General features: G+C 49.8%; 15 non-coding genes across 15 annotated transcripts; 8 read left to right on the top strand and 7 right to left on the bottom strand.

Moving 5' to 3' along the window:
* Positions 1–418: 418 nt before the first annotated feature.
* On the top strand, positions 419–492 carry trnam-cau (transfer RNA methionine (anticodon CAU)). Its single transcript has one exon. It is a non-coding gene; the product is annotated as a tRNA-Met (tRNA).
* A 432-nt stretch (positions 493–924) lies between these two features.
* Positions 925–997, bottom strand: trnar-acg (transfer RNA arginine (anticodon ACG)). The gene has a single exon. It is a non-coding gene; the product is annotated as a tRNA-Arg (tRNA).
* Positions 998–1789: 792 nt separating this feature from the next.
* On the bottom strand, positions 1790–1872 carry trnal-cag (transfer RNA leucine (anticodon CAG)). The gene has a single exon. It is a non-coding gene; the product is annotated as a tRNA-Leu (tRNA).
* A 1124-nt stretch (positions 1873–2996) lies between these two features.
* Positions 2997–3070, top strand: trnam-cau (transfer RNA methionine (anticodon CAU)). Its single transcript has one exon. It is a non-coding gene; the product is annotated as a tRNA-Met (tRNA).
* A 92-nt stretch (positions 3071–3162) lies between these two features.
* Positions 3163–3234, top strand: trnae-cuc (transfer RNA glutamic acid (anticodon CUC)). Its single transcript has one exon. It is a non-coding gene; the product is annotated as a tRNA-Glu (tRNA).
* A 268-nt stretch (positions 3235–3502) lies between these two features.
* trnar-acg (transfer RNA arginine (anticodon ACG)) lies at positions 3503–3575 on the bottom strand. Its single transcript has one exon. It is a non-coding gene; the product is annotated as a tRNA-Arg (tRNA).
* Positions 3576–4367: 792 nt separating this feature from the next.
* On the bottom strand, positions 4368–4450 carry trnal-cag (transfer RNA leucine (anticodon CAG)). Its single transcript has one exon. It is a non-coding gene; the product is annotated as a tRNA-Leu (tRNA).
* Positions 4451–5574: 1124 nt separating this feature from the next.
* trnam-cau (transfer RNA methionine (anticodon CAU)) lies at positions 5575–5648 on the top strand. The gene has a single exon. It is a non-coding gene; the product is annotated as a tRNA-Met (tRNA).
* A 92-nt stretch (positions 5649–5740) lies between these two features.
* Positions 5741–5812, top strand: trnae-cuc (transfer RNA glutamic acid (anticodon CUC)). Its single transcript has one exon. It is a non-coding gene; the product is annotated as a tRNA-Glu (tRNA).
* A 1133-nt stretch (positions 5813–6945) lies between these two features.
* Positions 6946–7028, bottom strand: trnal-cag (transfer RNA leucine (anticodon CAG)). Its single transcript has one exon. It is a non-coding gene; the product is annotated as a tRNA-Leu (tRNA).
* A 790-nt stretch (positions 7029–7818) lies between these two features.
* Positions 7819–7890, top strand: trnae-cuc (transfer RNA glutamic acid (anticodon CUC)). Its single transcript has one exon. It is a non-coding gene; the product is annotated as a tRNA-Glu (tRNA).
* Positions 7891–9023: 1133 nt separating this feature from the next.
* On the bottom strand, positions 9024–9106 carry trnal-cag (transfer RNA leucine (anticodon CAG)). Its single transcript has one exon. It is a non-coding gene; the product is annotated as a tRNA-Leu (tRNA).
* Positions 9107–10230: 1124 nt separating this feature from the next.
* Positions 10231–10304, top strand: trnam-cau (transfer RNA methionine (anticodon CAU)). Its single transcript has one exon. It is a non-coding gene; the product is annotated as a tRNA-Met (tRNA).
* Positions 10305–10396: 92 nt separating this feature from the next.
* On the top strand, positions 10397–10468 carry trnae-cuc (transfer RNA glutamic acid (anticodon CUC)). The gene has a single exon. It is a non-coding gene; the product is annotated as a tRNA-Glu (tRNA).
* A 1133-nt stretch (positions 10469–11601) lies between these two features.
* On the bottom strand, positions 11602–11684 carry trnal-cag (transfer RNA leucine (anticodon CAG)). The gene has a single exon. It is a non-coding gene; the product is annotated as a tRNA-Leu (tRNA).
* Between the last annotated feature and the right edge of the window lie 443 nt (positions 11685–12127).

Here is a 12127-nt window from a genome sequence, read left to right as displayed (position 1 = left end):
CTAAAGACGAGCCAAACACGTGATCACTGAATAACTGGGACTTTGCATTGTGGATATGTAACGTTATTCCATTAATCTGTCAGCTGTGTCAAATGTGTCAAATGTAAGTGTTTATTTATAATCGGTTTTATCTAGCCTGAGAGCATGTGCGCCAAGATCGTCCAGCAACGGCAGGCGTGCCATTCTCGACACCATTTAAAAGACGATAGGAATCCTGGGCATGACATAGCCCCTCTGTGTCTCCTTGAAGTTGTTTCTGTACGTGTAACATATTAAGAACGAGAAGGTCCTCAGTGTGGGTAGCCAGAGTGCAAGAAGCCCAGTCGTGCTCTCCTCGCAGGAGTTTCCTCGCTGGTGGCGCACAAAATGCCACGCAACCAGACGCAAGGGGCCACCCAGGAGCCGTCGGTCTGGGCGTGCCTCGTTGGCGCAGTTAGGCAGCGCGTCAGTCTCATAATCTGAAGGTCGTGAGTTCGAGCCTCACACGGGGCAGGGTGCCCTTTTGTCGACTAGTTTGAGACTTTAGCCCCGTTTTCCTTCCGCACAGTGTGCCAGGCATCCACGGCCTGAAGGCCAGCGTGTCCTCACTGGTGGTCTAGTGGCTAGGATTCGGCGCTCTCACCGCCGCGGCCCGGGTTCGATTCCCGGTCAGGGAACGCTCTTTTGACGTGCGCTTGCCTTTTTCACCGGCCGGGTTATGCGCAACGCTGGCTTCGAAGGCAAGGATCGCAGCACCTCCAAGAGGCAAAGCTTCACTGCCTCCGGCCCATCGACCTACGGTTGGACGGCTAAATTGCCTGCCTGCAGTCCTGCGCTCCGCCATCTGAGCAATCAGAGCCTGGTGTGCGTCCTCTGCTCTACTGAGGCATGTTGACGCAGGACAGCAGACACCCAACGTGTGGGAGGAAGGAGTAAAAACAGGATCGAGCCAGCCAGGAGTCGAACCTAGAATCTTCTGATCCGTAGTCAGACGCGTTATCCATTGCGCCACTGGCCCAACGCCAGAAACCAGGGAAGTCATGCTTGGAGAAGACAGCTGGATTCTGGAGGCCAGCTGCAAAACTTCATTATTAAATATTAATCCGGTTTTACTCTGCCATCATTAAATCCATTATTACACAATCAATAATTACATGGTTCCCTGCTGCAGCAGCCAAGGACAAGGCCAAGCTGCAGCGGGTGATCCGCTCGGCAGAGAGAGTGATCAACACCTCTCTACCTTCTCTGGAATCCCTTCACAACCTCAGGGCTGTGAGAAGGGCAAGAAAAATTATGTCTGACCCATCTCATCCAGGCTGTACCATGTTTCAGCTGCTCCCTTCAGGTAGAAGGCTTCGGCTCCCGAGAACTGCAAAATCCCGGCATCGCCTGAGCTTCTTTCCCACGGCCGCCTGGCTGCTTAATGACAGTTCAATTCCTTTTCAGGACTGAATGCACTGTTTGCACTTTATTGTTTCTATTACTCCTACTTTTATCATTCAGTATTAGTGTAAGTATCATTATTACTCTTAGCACCTTCCATTCACCTTCCATATGACTGTGTATTGTCATATCTTGTTCTGTCTTAATGTTTCGTTTGTCACATTACATCCATGCGTGACTGGCTGTAAAGAATTCCAATTGTGTTTGACACTATATTGCAATAAATTGAACCTTGAACCTTCATCTCTACCAAAATGGGAAACCGGGTCATCCCCCGCGTGCCTGTCTCCTGGCGTCTTTGAAAAGGACGCTCCCTCGGAAGAAAGCGCGATACACAGCACGGGTGGCTACAACAAAGGCAACAGAATGTCAGAAGTGGGATTCGAACCCACGCCTCCAGAGGAGACTGCGACCTGAACGCAGCGCCTTAGACCGCTCGGCCATCCTGACCACCCCAGCTGGCCCGAGCGAGTCGATTGCGCTCCTCAGCGAATGTGCCGGTGTAACTTTTGGAATGACTCACGATTTTATTGCCTTCATGCAGCTCATCTTTAATTCTTATTTATTTCTTCACAAACGCCTTGAAATAGTGACGAATGTGGATTTTTCGAAATGAGGAACAATGTGCCCGAAGCCTTTCATTTGCCAAAAGCACACGCAGCCCGTCTCCATATGCCCTGTAACGGATGCTGTCAAAGTGGTTTTGCATTCAATGATCCTTTCCCCCTTGATCATACTGTTTTAGAACAGGGTCACAAAAAGGAATCGCCATTCTCAGACCCTGCTCGTTCTACTTGAATGCGCAATGAAAATACTTGATCAAATGCGGATGGACGCCGGCATTGCAATTTAGCGAAAAAGCGCCATCTCTGTACGTCTCAGGGCCTTTTTATGGTTCGCAGTTGCCTTCTAATGTAGACAATAGTTAACCATACGGTGGCGACATCCTTAAAAGAACCGGTGGCATTGTGTCTCGAGCACACAAGGCAAACAAGAGATTCTTCAAGAGGTGAGTGCGAAGTACAGTTTACTGCCACAGGCAATGGCCGCAGAGCTTTTACTTTAACAGACTCTAATACGTGGAACACGTCACCAACTTACATAGGACAGTCTTTCAACTTTAGCACAATTTAAGTTTTTCTACTAGATAATGAGGCTAAAGACGAGCCAAACACGTGATCACTGAATAACTGGGACTTTGCATTGTGGATATGTAACGTTATTCCATTAATCTGTCAGCTGTGTCAAATGTGTCAAATGTAAGTGTTTATTTATAATGGGTTTTATCTAGCCTGAGAGCATGTGCGCCAAGATCGTCCAGCAACGGCAGGCGTGCCATTCTCGACACCATTTAAAAGACGATAGGAATCCTGGGCATGACATAGCCCCTCTGTGTCTCCTTGAAGTTGTTTCTGTACGTGTAACATATTAAGAACGAGAAGGTCCTCAGTGTGGGTAGCCAGAGTGCAAGAAGCCCAGTCGTGCTCTCCTCGCAGGAGTTTCTTCGCTGGTGGCGCACAAAATGCCACGCAACCAGACGCAAGGGGCCACCCAGGAGCCGTCGGTCTGGGCGTGCCTCGTTGGCGCAGTTAGGCAGCGCGTCAGTCTCATAATCTGAAGGTCGTGAGTTCGAGCCTCACACGGGGCAGGGTGCCCTTTTGTCGACTAGTTTGAGACTTTAGCCCCGTTTTCCTTCCGCACAGTGTGCCAGGCATCCACGGCCTGAAGGCCAGCGTGTCCTCCCTGGTGGTCTAGTGGCTAGGATTCGGCGCTCTCACCGCCGCGGCCCGGGTTCGATTCCCGGTCAGGGAACGCTCTTTTGACGTGCGCTTGCCTTTTTCACCGGCCGGGTTATGCGCAACGCTGGCTTCGAAAGCAAGGATCGCAGCACCTCCAAGAGGCAAAGCTTCACTGCCTCCGGCCCATCGACCTAAGGTTGGACGGCTAAATTGCCTGCCTGCAGTCCTGCGCTCCGCCATCTGAGCAATCAGAGCCTGGTGTGCGTCCTCTGCTCTACTGAGGCATGTTGACGCAGGACAGCAGACACCCAACGTGTGGGAGGAAGGAGTAAAAACAGGATCGAGCCAGCCAGGAGTCGAACCTAGAATCTTCTGATCCGTAGTCAGACGCGTTATCCATTGCGCCACTGGCCCAACGCCAGAAACCAGGGAAGTCATGCTTGGAGAAGACAGCTGGATTCTGGAGGCCAGCTGCAAAACTTCATTATTAAATATTAATCCGGTTTTACTCTGCCATCATTAAATCCATTATTACACAATCAATAATTACATGGTTCCCTGCTGCAGCAGCCAAGGACAAGGCCAAGCTGCAGCGGGTGATCCGCTCGGCAGAGAGAGTGATCAACACCTCTCTACCTTCTCTGGAATCCCTTCACAACCTCAGGGCTGTGAGAAGGGCAAGAAAAATTATGTCTGACCCATCTCATCCAGGCTGTACCATGTTTCAGCTGCTCCCTTCAGGTAGAAGGCTTCGGCTCCCGAGAACTGCAAAATCCCGGCATCGCCTGAGCTTCTTTCCCACGGCCGCCTGGCTGCTTAATGACAGTTCAATTCCTTTTCAGGACTGAATGCACTGTTTGCACTTTATTGTTTCTATTACTCCTACTTTTATCATTCAGTATTAGTGTAAGTATCATTATTACTCTTAGCACCTTCCATTCACCTTCCATATGACTGTGTATTGTCATATCTTGTTCTGTCTTAATGTTTCGTTTGCCACATTACATCCATGCGTGACTGGCTGTAAAGAATTCCAATTGTGTTTGACACTATATTGCAATAAATTGAACCTTGAACCTTCATCTCTACCAAAATGGGAAACCGGGTCGTCCCCCGCGTGTCTGTCTCCTGGCGTCTTTGAAAAGGACGCTCCCTCGGAAGAAAGCGCGATACACAGCACGGGTGGCTACAACAAAGGCAACAGAATGTCAGAAGTGGGATTCGAACCCACGCCTCCAGAGGAGACTGCGACCTGAACGCAGCGCCTTAGACCGCTCGGCCATCCTGACCACCCCAGCTGGCCCGAGCGAGTCGATTGCGCTCCTCAGCGAATGTGCCGGTGTAACTTTTGGAATGACTCACGATTTTATTGCCTTCATGCAGCTCATCTTTAATTCTTATTTATTTCTTCACAAACGCCTTGAAATAGTGACGAATGTGGATTTTTCGAAATGAGGAACAATGTGCCCGAAGCCTTTCATTTGCCAAAAGCACACGCAGCCCGTCTCCATATGCCCTGTAACGGATGCTGTCAAAGTGGTTTTGCATTCAATGATCCTTTCCCCCTTGATCATACTGTTTTAGAACAGGGTCACAAAACGGAATCGCCATTCTCAGACCCTGCTTGTTCTACTTGAACGCGCAATGAAAATACTTGATCAAATGCGGATGGACGCCGGCATTGCAATTTAGCGAAAAAGCGCCATCTCTGTACGTCTCAGGGCCTTTTTATGGTTCGCAGTTGCCTTCTAATGTAGACAACAGTTAACCATACGGCGGCGACATCCTTAAAAGAACCGGTGGCGTTGTGTCTCGAGCACACAAGGCAAACAAGAGATTCTTCAAGAGGTGAGTGCGAAGTACAGTTTACTGCCACAGGCAATGGCCGCAGAGCTTTTACTTTAACAGACTCTAATACGTGGAACACGTCACCAACTTACATAGGACAGTCTTTCAACTTTAGCACAATTTAAGTTTTTCTACTAGATAATGAGGCTAAAGACGAGCCAAACACGTGATCACTGAATAACTGGGACTTTGCATTGTGGATATGTAACGTTATTCCATTAATCTGTCAGCTGTGTCAAATGTGTCAAATGTAAGTGTTTATTTATAATGGGTTTTATCTAGCCTGAGAGCATGTGCGCCAAGATCGTCCAGCAACGGCAGGCGTGCCATTCTCGACACCATTTAAAAGACGATAGGAATCCTGGGCATGACATAGCCCCTCTGTGTCTCCTTGAAGTTGTTTCTGTACGTGTAACATATTAAGAACCTGAAGGTCCTCAGTGTGGGTAGCCAGAGTGCAAGAAGCCCAGTCGTGCTCTCCTCGCAGGAGTTTCCTCGCTGGTGGCGCACAAAATGCCACGCAACCAGACGCAAGGGGCCACCCAGGAGCCGCCGGTCTGGGCGTGCCTCGTTGGCGCAGTTAGGCAGCGCGTCAGTCTCATAATCTGAAGGTCGTGAGTTCGAGCCTCACACGGGGCAGGGTGCCCTTTTGTCGACTAGTTTGAGACTTTAGCCCCGTTTTCCTTCCGCACAGTGTGCCAGGCATCCACGGCCTGAAGGCCAGCGTGTCCTCCCTGGTGGTCTAGTGGCTAGGATTCGGCGCTCTCACCGCCGCGGCCCGGGTTCGATTCCCGGTCAGGGAACGCTCTTTTGACGTGCGCTTGCCTTTTTCACCGGCCGGGTTATGCGCAACGCTGGCTTCGAAGGCAAGGATCGCAGCACCTCCAAGAGGCAAAGCTTCACTGCCTCCGGCCCATCGACCTAAGGTTGGACGGCTAAATTGCCTGCCTGCAGTCCTGCGCTCCGCCATCTGAGCAATCAGAGCCTGGTGTGCGTCCTCTGCTCTACTGAGGCATGTTGACGCAGGACAGCAGACACCCAACGTGTGGGAGGAAGGAGTAAAAACAGGATCGAGCCAGCCAGGAGTCGAACCTAGAATCTTCTGATCCGTAGTCAGACGCATTATCCATTGCGCCACTGGCCCAACGCCAGAAACCAGGGAAGTCATGCTTGGAGAAGACAGCTGGATTCTGGAGGCCAGCTGCAAAACTTCATTATTAAATATTAATCCGGTTTTACTCTGCCATCATTAAATCCATTATTACACAATCAATAATTATATGGTTCCCTGCTGCAGCAGCCAAGGACAAGGCCAAGCTGCAGCGGGTGATCCGCTCGGCAGAGAGAGTGATCAACACCTCTCTACCTTCTCTGGAATCCCTTCACAACCTCAGGGCTGTGAGAAGGGCAAGAAAAATTATGTCTGACCCATCTCATCCAGGCTGTACCATGTTTCAGCTGCTCCCTTCAGGTAGAAGGCTTCGGCTCCCGAGAACTGCAAAATCCCGGCATCGCCTGAGCTTCTTTCCCACGGCCGCCTGGCTGCTTAATGACAGTTCAATTCCTTTTCAGGACTGAATGCACTGTTTGCACTTTATTGTTTCTATTACTCCTACTTTTATCATTCAGTATTAGTGTAAGTATCATTATTACTCTTAGCACCTTCCATTCACCTTCCATATGACTGTGTATTGTCATATCTTGTTCTGTCTTAATGTTTCGTTTGCCACATTACATCCATGCGTGACTGGCTGTAAAGAATTCCAATTGTGTTTGACACTATATTGCAATAAATTGAACCTTGAACCTTCATCTCTACCAAAATGGGAAACCGGGTCGTCCCCCGCGTGTCTGTCTCCTGGCGTCTTTGAAAAGGACGCTCCCTCGGAAGAAAGCGCGATACACAGCACGGGTGGCTACAACAAAGGCAACAGAATGTCAGAAGTGGGATTCGAACCCACGCCTCCAGAGGAGACTGCGACCTGAACGCAGCGCCTTAGACCGCTCGGCCATCCTGACCACCCCAGCTGGCCAGAGCGAGTCAATTGCGCTCCTCAGCGAATGTGCCGGTGTAACTTTTGGAATGACTCACGATTTTATTGCCTTCATGCAGCTCATCTTTAATTCTTATTTATTTCTTCACAAACGCCTTGAAATAGTGACGAATGTGGATTTTTCGAAATGAGGAACAATGTGCCCGAAGCCTTTCATTTGCCAAAAGCACACGCAGCCCGTCTCCATATGCCCTGTAACGGATGCTGTCAAAGTGGTTTTGCATTCAATGATCCTTTCCCCCTTGATCATACTGTTTTAGAACAGGGTCACAAAACGGAATCGCCATTCTCAGACCCTGCTCGTTCTACTTGAACGCGCAATGAAAATACTTGATCAAATGCGGATGGACGCCGGCATTGCAATTTAGCGAAAAAGCGCCATCTCTGTACGTCTCAGGGCCTTTTTATGGTTCGCAGTTGCCTTCTAATGTAGACAACAGTTAACCATACGGCGGCGACATCCTTAAAAGAACCGGTGGCGTTGTGTCTCGAGCACACAAGGCAAACAAGAGATTCTTCAAGAGGTGAGTGCGAAGTACAGTTTACTGCCACAGGCAATGGCCGCAGAGCTTTTACTTTAACAGACTCTAATACGTTGGCGCAGTTAGGCAGCGCGTCAGTCTCATAATCTGAAGGTCGTGAGTTCGAGCCTCACACGGGGCAGGGTGCCCTTTTGTCGACTAGTTTGAGACTTTAGCCCCGTTTTCCTTCCGCACAGTGTGCCAGGCATCCACGGCCTGAAGGCCAGCGTGTCCTCCCTGGTGGTCTAGTGGCTAGGATTCGGCGCTCTCACCGCCGCGGCCCGGGTTCGATTCCCGGTCAGGGAACGCTCTTTTGACGTGCGCTTGCCTTTTTCACCGGCCGGGTTATGCGCAACGCTGGCTTCGAAGGCAAGGATCGCAGCACCTCCAAGAGGCAAAGCTTCACTGCCTCCGGCCCATCGACCTAAGGTTGGACGGCTAAATTGCCTGCCTGCAGTCCTGCGCTCCGCCATCTGAGCAATCAGAGCCTGGTGTGCGTCCTCTGCTCTACTGAGGCATGTTGACGCAGGACAGCAGACACCCAACGTGTGGGAGGAAGGAGTAAAAACAGGATCGAGCCAGCCAGGAGTCGAACCTAGAATCTTCTGATCCGTAGTCAGACGCATTATCCATTGCGCCACTGGCCCAACGCCAGAAACCAGGGAAGTCATGCTTGGAGAAGACAGCTGGATTCTGGAGGCCAGCTGCAAAACTTCATTATTAAATATTAATCCGGTTTTACTCTGCCATCATTAAATCCATTATTACACAATCAATAATTATATGGTTCCCTGCTGCAGCAGCCAAGGACAAGGCCAAGCTGCAGCGGGTGATCCGCTCGGCAGAGAGAGTGATCAACACCTCTCTACCTTCTCTGGAATCCCTTCACAACCTCAGGGCTGTGAGAAGGGCAAGAAAAATTATGTCTGACCCATCTCATCCAGGCTGTACCATGTTTCAGCTGCTCCCTTCAGGTAGAAGGCTTCGGCTCCCGAGAACTGCAAAATCCCGGCATCGCCTGAGCTTCTTTCCCACGGCCGCCTGGCTGCTTAATGACAGTTCAATTCCTTTTCAGGACTGAATGCACTGTTTGCACTTTATTGTTTCTATTACTCCTACTTTTATCATTCAGTATTAGTGTAAGTATCATTATTACTCTTAGCACCTTCCATTCACCTTCCATATGACTGTGTATTGTCATATCTTGTTCTGTCTTAATGTTTCGTTTGCCACATTACATCCATGCGTGACTGGCTGTAAAGAATTCCAATTGTGTTTGACACTATATTGCAATAAATTGAACCTTGAACCTTCATCTCTACCAAAATGGGAAACCGGGTCGTCCCCCGCGTGCCTGTCTCCTGGCGTCTTTGAAAAGGACGCTCCCTCGGAAGAAAGCGCGATACACAGCACGGGTGGCTACAACAAAGGCAACAGAATGTCAGAAGTGGGATTCGAACCCACGCCTCCAGAGGAGACTGCGACCTGAACGCAGCGCCTTAGACCGCTCGGCCATCCTGACCACCCCAGCTGGCCCGAGCGAGTCGATTGCGCTCCTCAGCGAATGTGCCGGTGTAACTTTTGGAATGACTCACGATTTTATTGCCTTCATGCAGCTCATCTTTAATTCTTATTTATTTCTTCACAAACGCCTTGAAATAGTGACGAATGTGGATTTTTCGAAATGAGGAACAATGTGCCCGAAGCCTTTCATTTGCCAAAAGCACACGCAGCCCGTCTCCATATGCCCTGTAACGGATGCTGTCAAAGTGGTTTTGCATTCAATGATCCTTTCCCGCCTGATCATACTGTTTTAGAACAGGGTCACAAAAAGGAATCGCCATTCTCAGACCCTGCTCGTTCTACTTGAACGCGCAATGAAAATACTTGATCAAATGCGGATGGACGCCGGCATTGCAATTTAGCGAAAAAGCGCCATCTCTGTACGTCTCAGGGCCTTTTTATGGTTCGCAGTTGCCTTCTAATGTAGACAACAGTTAACCATACGGCGGCGACATCCTTAAAAGAACCGGTGGCGTTGTGTCTCGAGCACACAAGGCAAACAAGAGATTCTTCAAGAGGTGAGTGCGAAGTACAGTTTACTGCCACAGGCAATGGCCGCAGAGCTTTTACTTTAACAGACTCTAATACGTGGAACACGTCACCAACTTACATAGGACAGTCTTTCAACTTTAGCACAATTTAAGTTTTTCTACTAGATAATGAGGCTAAAGACGAGCCAAACACGTGATCACTGAATAACTGGGACTTTGCATTGTGGATATGTAACGTTATTCCATTAATCTGTCAGCTGTGTCAAATGTGTCAAATGTAAGTGTTTATTTATAATGGGTTTTATCTAGCCTGAGAGCATGTGCGCCAAGATCGTCCAGCAACGGCAGGCGTGCCATTCTCGACACCATTTAAAAGACGATAGGAATCCTGGGCATGACATAGCCCCTCTGTGTCTCCTTGAAGTTGTTTCTGTACGTGTAACATATTAAGAACCTGAAGGTCCTCAGTGTGGGTAGCCAGAGTGCAAGAAGCCCAGTCGTGCTCTCCTCGCAGGAGTTTCCTCGCTGGTGGCGCACAAAATGCCACGCAACCAGACGCAAGGGGCCACCCAGGAGCCGCCGGTCTGGGCGTGCCTCGTTGGCGCAGTTAGGCAGCGCGTCAGTCTCATAATCTGAAGGTCGTGAGTTCGAGCCTCACACGGGGCAGGGTGCCCTTTTGTCGACTAGTTTGAGACTTTAGCCCCGTTTTCCTTCCGCACAGTGTGCCAGGCATCCACGGCCTGAAGGCCAGCGTGTCCTCCCTGGTGGTCTAGTGGCTAGGATTCGGCGCTCTCACCGCCGCGGCCCGGGTTCGATTCCCGGTCAGGGAACGCTCTTTTGACGTGCGCTTGCCTTTTTCACCGGCCGGGTTATGCGCAACGCTGGCTTCGAAGGCAAGGATCGCAGCACCTCCAAGAGGCAAAGCTTCACTGCCTCCGGCCCATCGACCTAAGGTTGGACGGCTAAATTGCCTGCCTGCAGTCCTGCGCTCCGCCATCTGAGCAATCAGAGCCTGGTGTGCGTCCTCTGCTCTACTGAGGCATGTTGACGCAGGACAGCAGACACCCAACGTGTGGGAGGAAGGAGTAAAAACAGGATCGAGCCAGCCAGGAGTCGAACCTAGAATCTTCTGATCCGTAGTCAGACGCATTATCCATTGCGCCACTGGCCCAACGCCAGAAACCAGGGAAGTCATGCTTGGAGAAGACAGCTGGATTCTGGAGGCCAGCTGCAAAACTTCATTATTAAATATTAATCCGGTTTTACTCTGCCATCATTAAATCCATTATTACACAATCAATAATTATATGGTTCCCTGCTGCAGCAGCCAAGGACAAGGCCAAGCTGCAGCGGGTGATCCGCTCGGCAGAGAGAGTGATCAACACCTCTCTACCTTCTCTGGAATCCCTTCACAACCTCAGGGCTGTGAGAAGGGCAAGAAAAATTATGTCTGACCCATCTCATCCAGGCTGTACCATGTTTCAGCTGCTCCCTTCAGGTAGAAGGCTTCGGCTCCCGAGAACTGCAAAATCCCGGCATCGCCTGAGCTTCTTTCCCACGGCCGCCTGGCTGCTTAATGACAGTTCAATTCCTTTTCAGGACTGAATGCACTGTTTGCACTTTATTGTTTCTATTACTCCTACTTTTATCATTCAGTATTAGTGTAAGTATCATTATTACTCTTAGCACCTTCCATTCACCTTCCATATGACTGTGTATTGTCATATCTTGTTCTGTCTTAATGTTTCGTTTGCCACATTACATCCATGCGTGACTGGCTGTAAAGAATTCCAATTGTGTTTGACACTATATTGCAATAAATTGAACCTTGAACCTTCATCTCTACCAAAATGGGAAACCGGGTCGTCCCCCGCGTGTCTGTCTCCTGGCGTCTTTGAAAAGGACGCTCCCTCGGAAGAAAGCGCGATACACAGCACGGGTGGCTACAACAAAGGCAACAGAATGTCAGAAGTGGGATTCGAACCCACGCCTCCAGAGGAGACTGCGACCTGAACGCAGCGCCTTAGACCGCTCGGCCATCCTGACCACCCCAGCTGGCCAGAGCGAGTCAATTGCGCTCCTCAGCGAATGTGCCGGTGTAACTTTTGGAATGACTCACGATTTTATTGCCTTCATGCAGCTCATCTTTAATTCTTATTTATTTCTTCACAAACGCCTTGAAATAGTGACGAATGTGGATTTTTCGAAATGAGGAACAATGTGCCCGAAGCCTTTCATTTGCCAAAAGCACACGCAGCCCGTCTCCATATGCCCTGTAACGGATGCTGTCAAAGTGGTTTTGCATTCAATGATCCTTTCCCCCTTGATCATACTGTTTTAGAACAGGGTCACAAAACGGAATCGCCATTCTCAGACCCTGCTCGTTCTACTTGAACGCGCAATGAAAATACTTGATCAAATGCGGATGGACGCCGGCATTGCAATTTAGCGAAAAAGCGCCATCTCTGTACGTCTCAGGGCCTTTTTAT

The sequence above is a fragment of the Misgurnus anguillicaudatus genome, chromosome 10 (assembly GCF_027580225.2).
Source record: "Misgurnus anguillicaudatus chromosome 10, ASM2758022v2, whole genome shotgun sequence".
Lineage (NCBI taxonomy): Eukaryota > Metazoa > Chordata > Actinopteri > Cypriniformes > Cobitidae > Misgurnus > Misgurnus anguillicaudatus.
The sequence above is the reverse complement of the archived record's forward strand: the minus strand, read 5'-3'. Positions and strand labels throughout refer to the sequence as shown.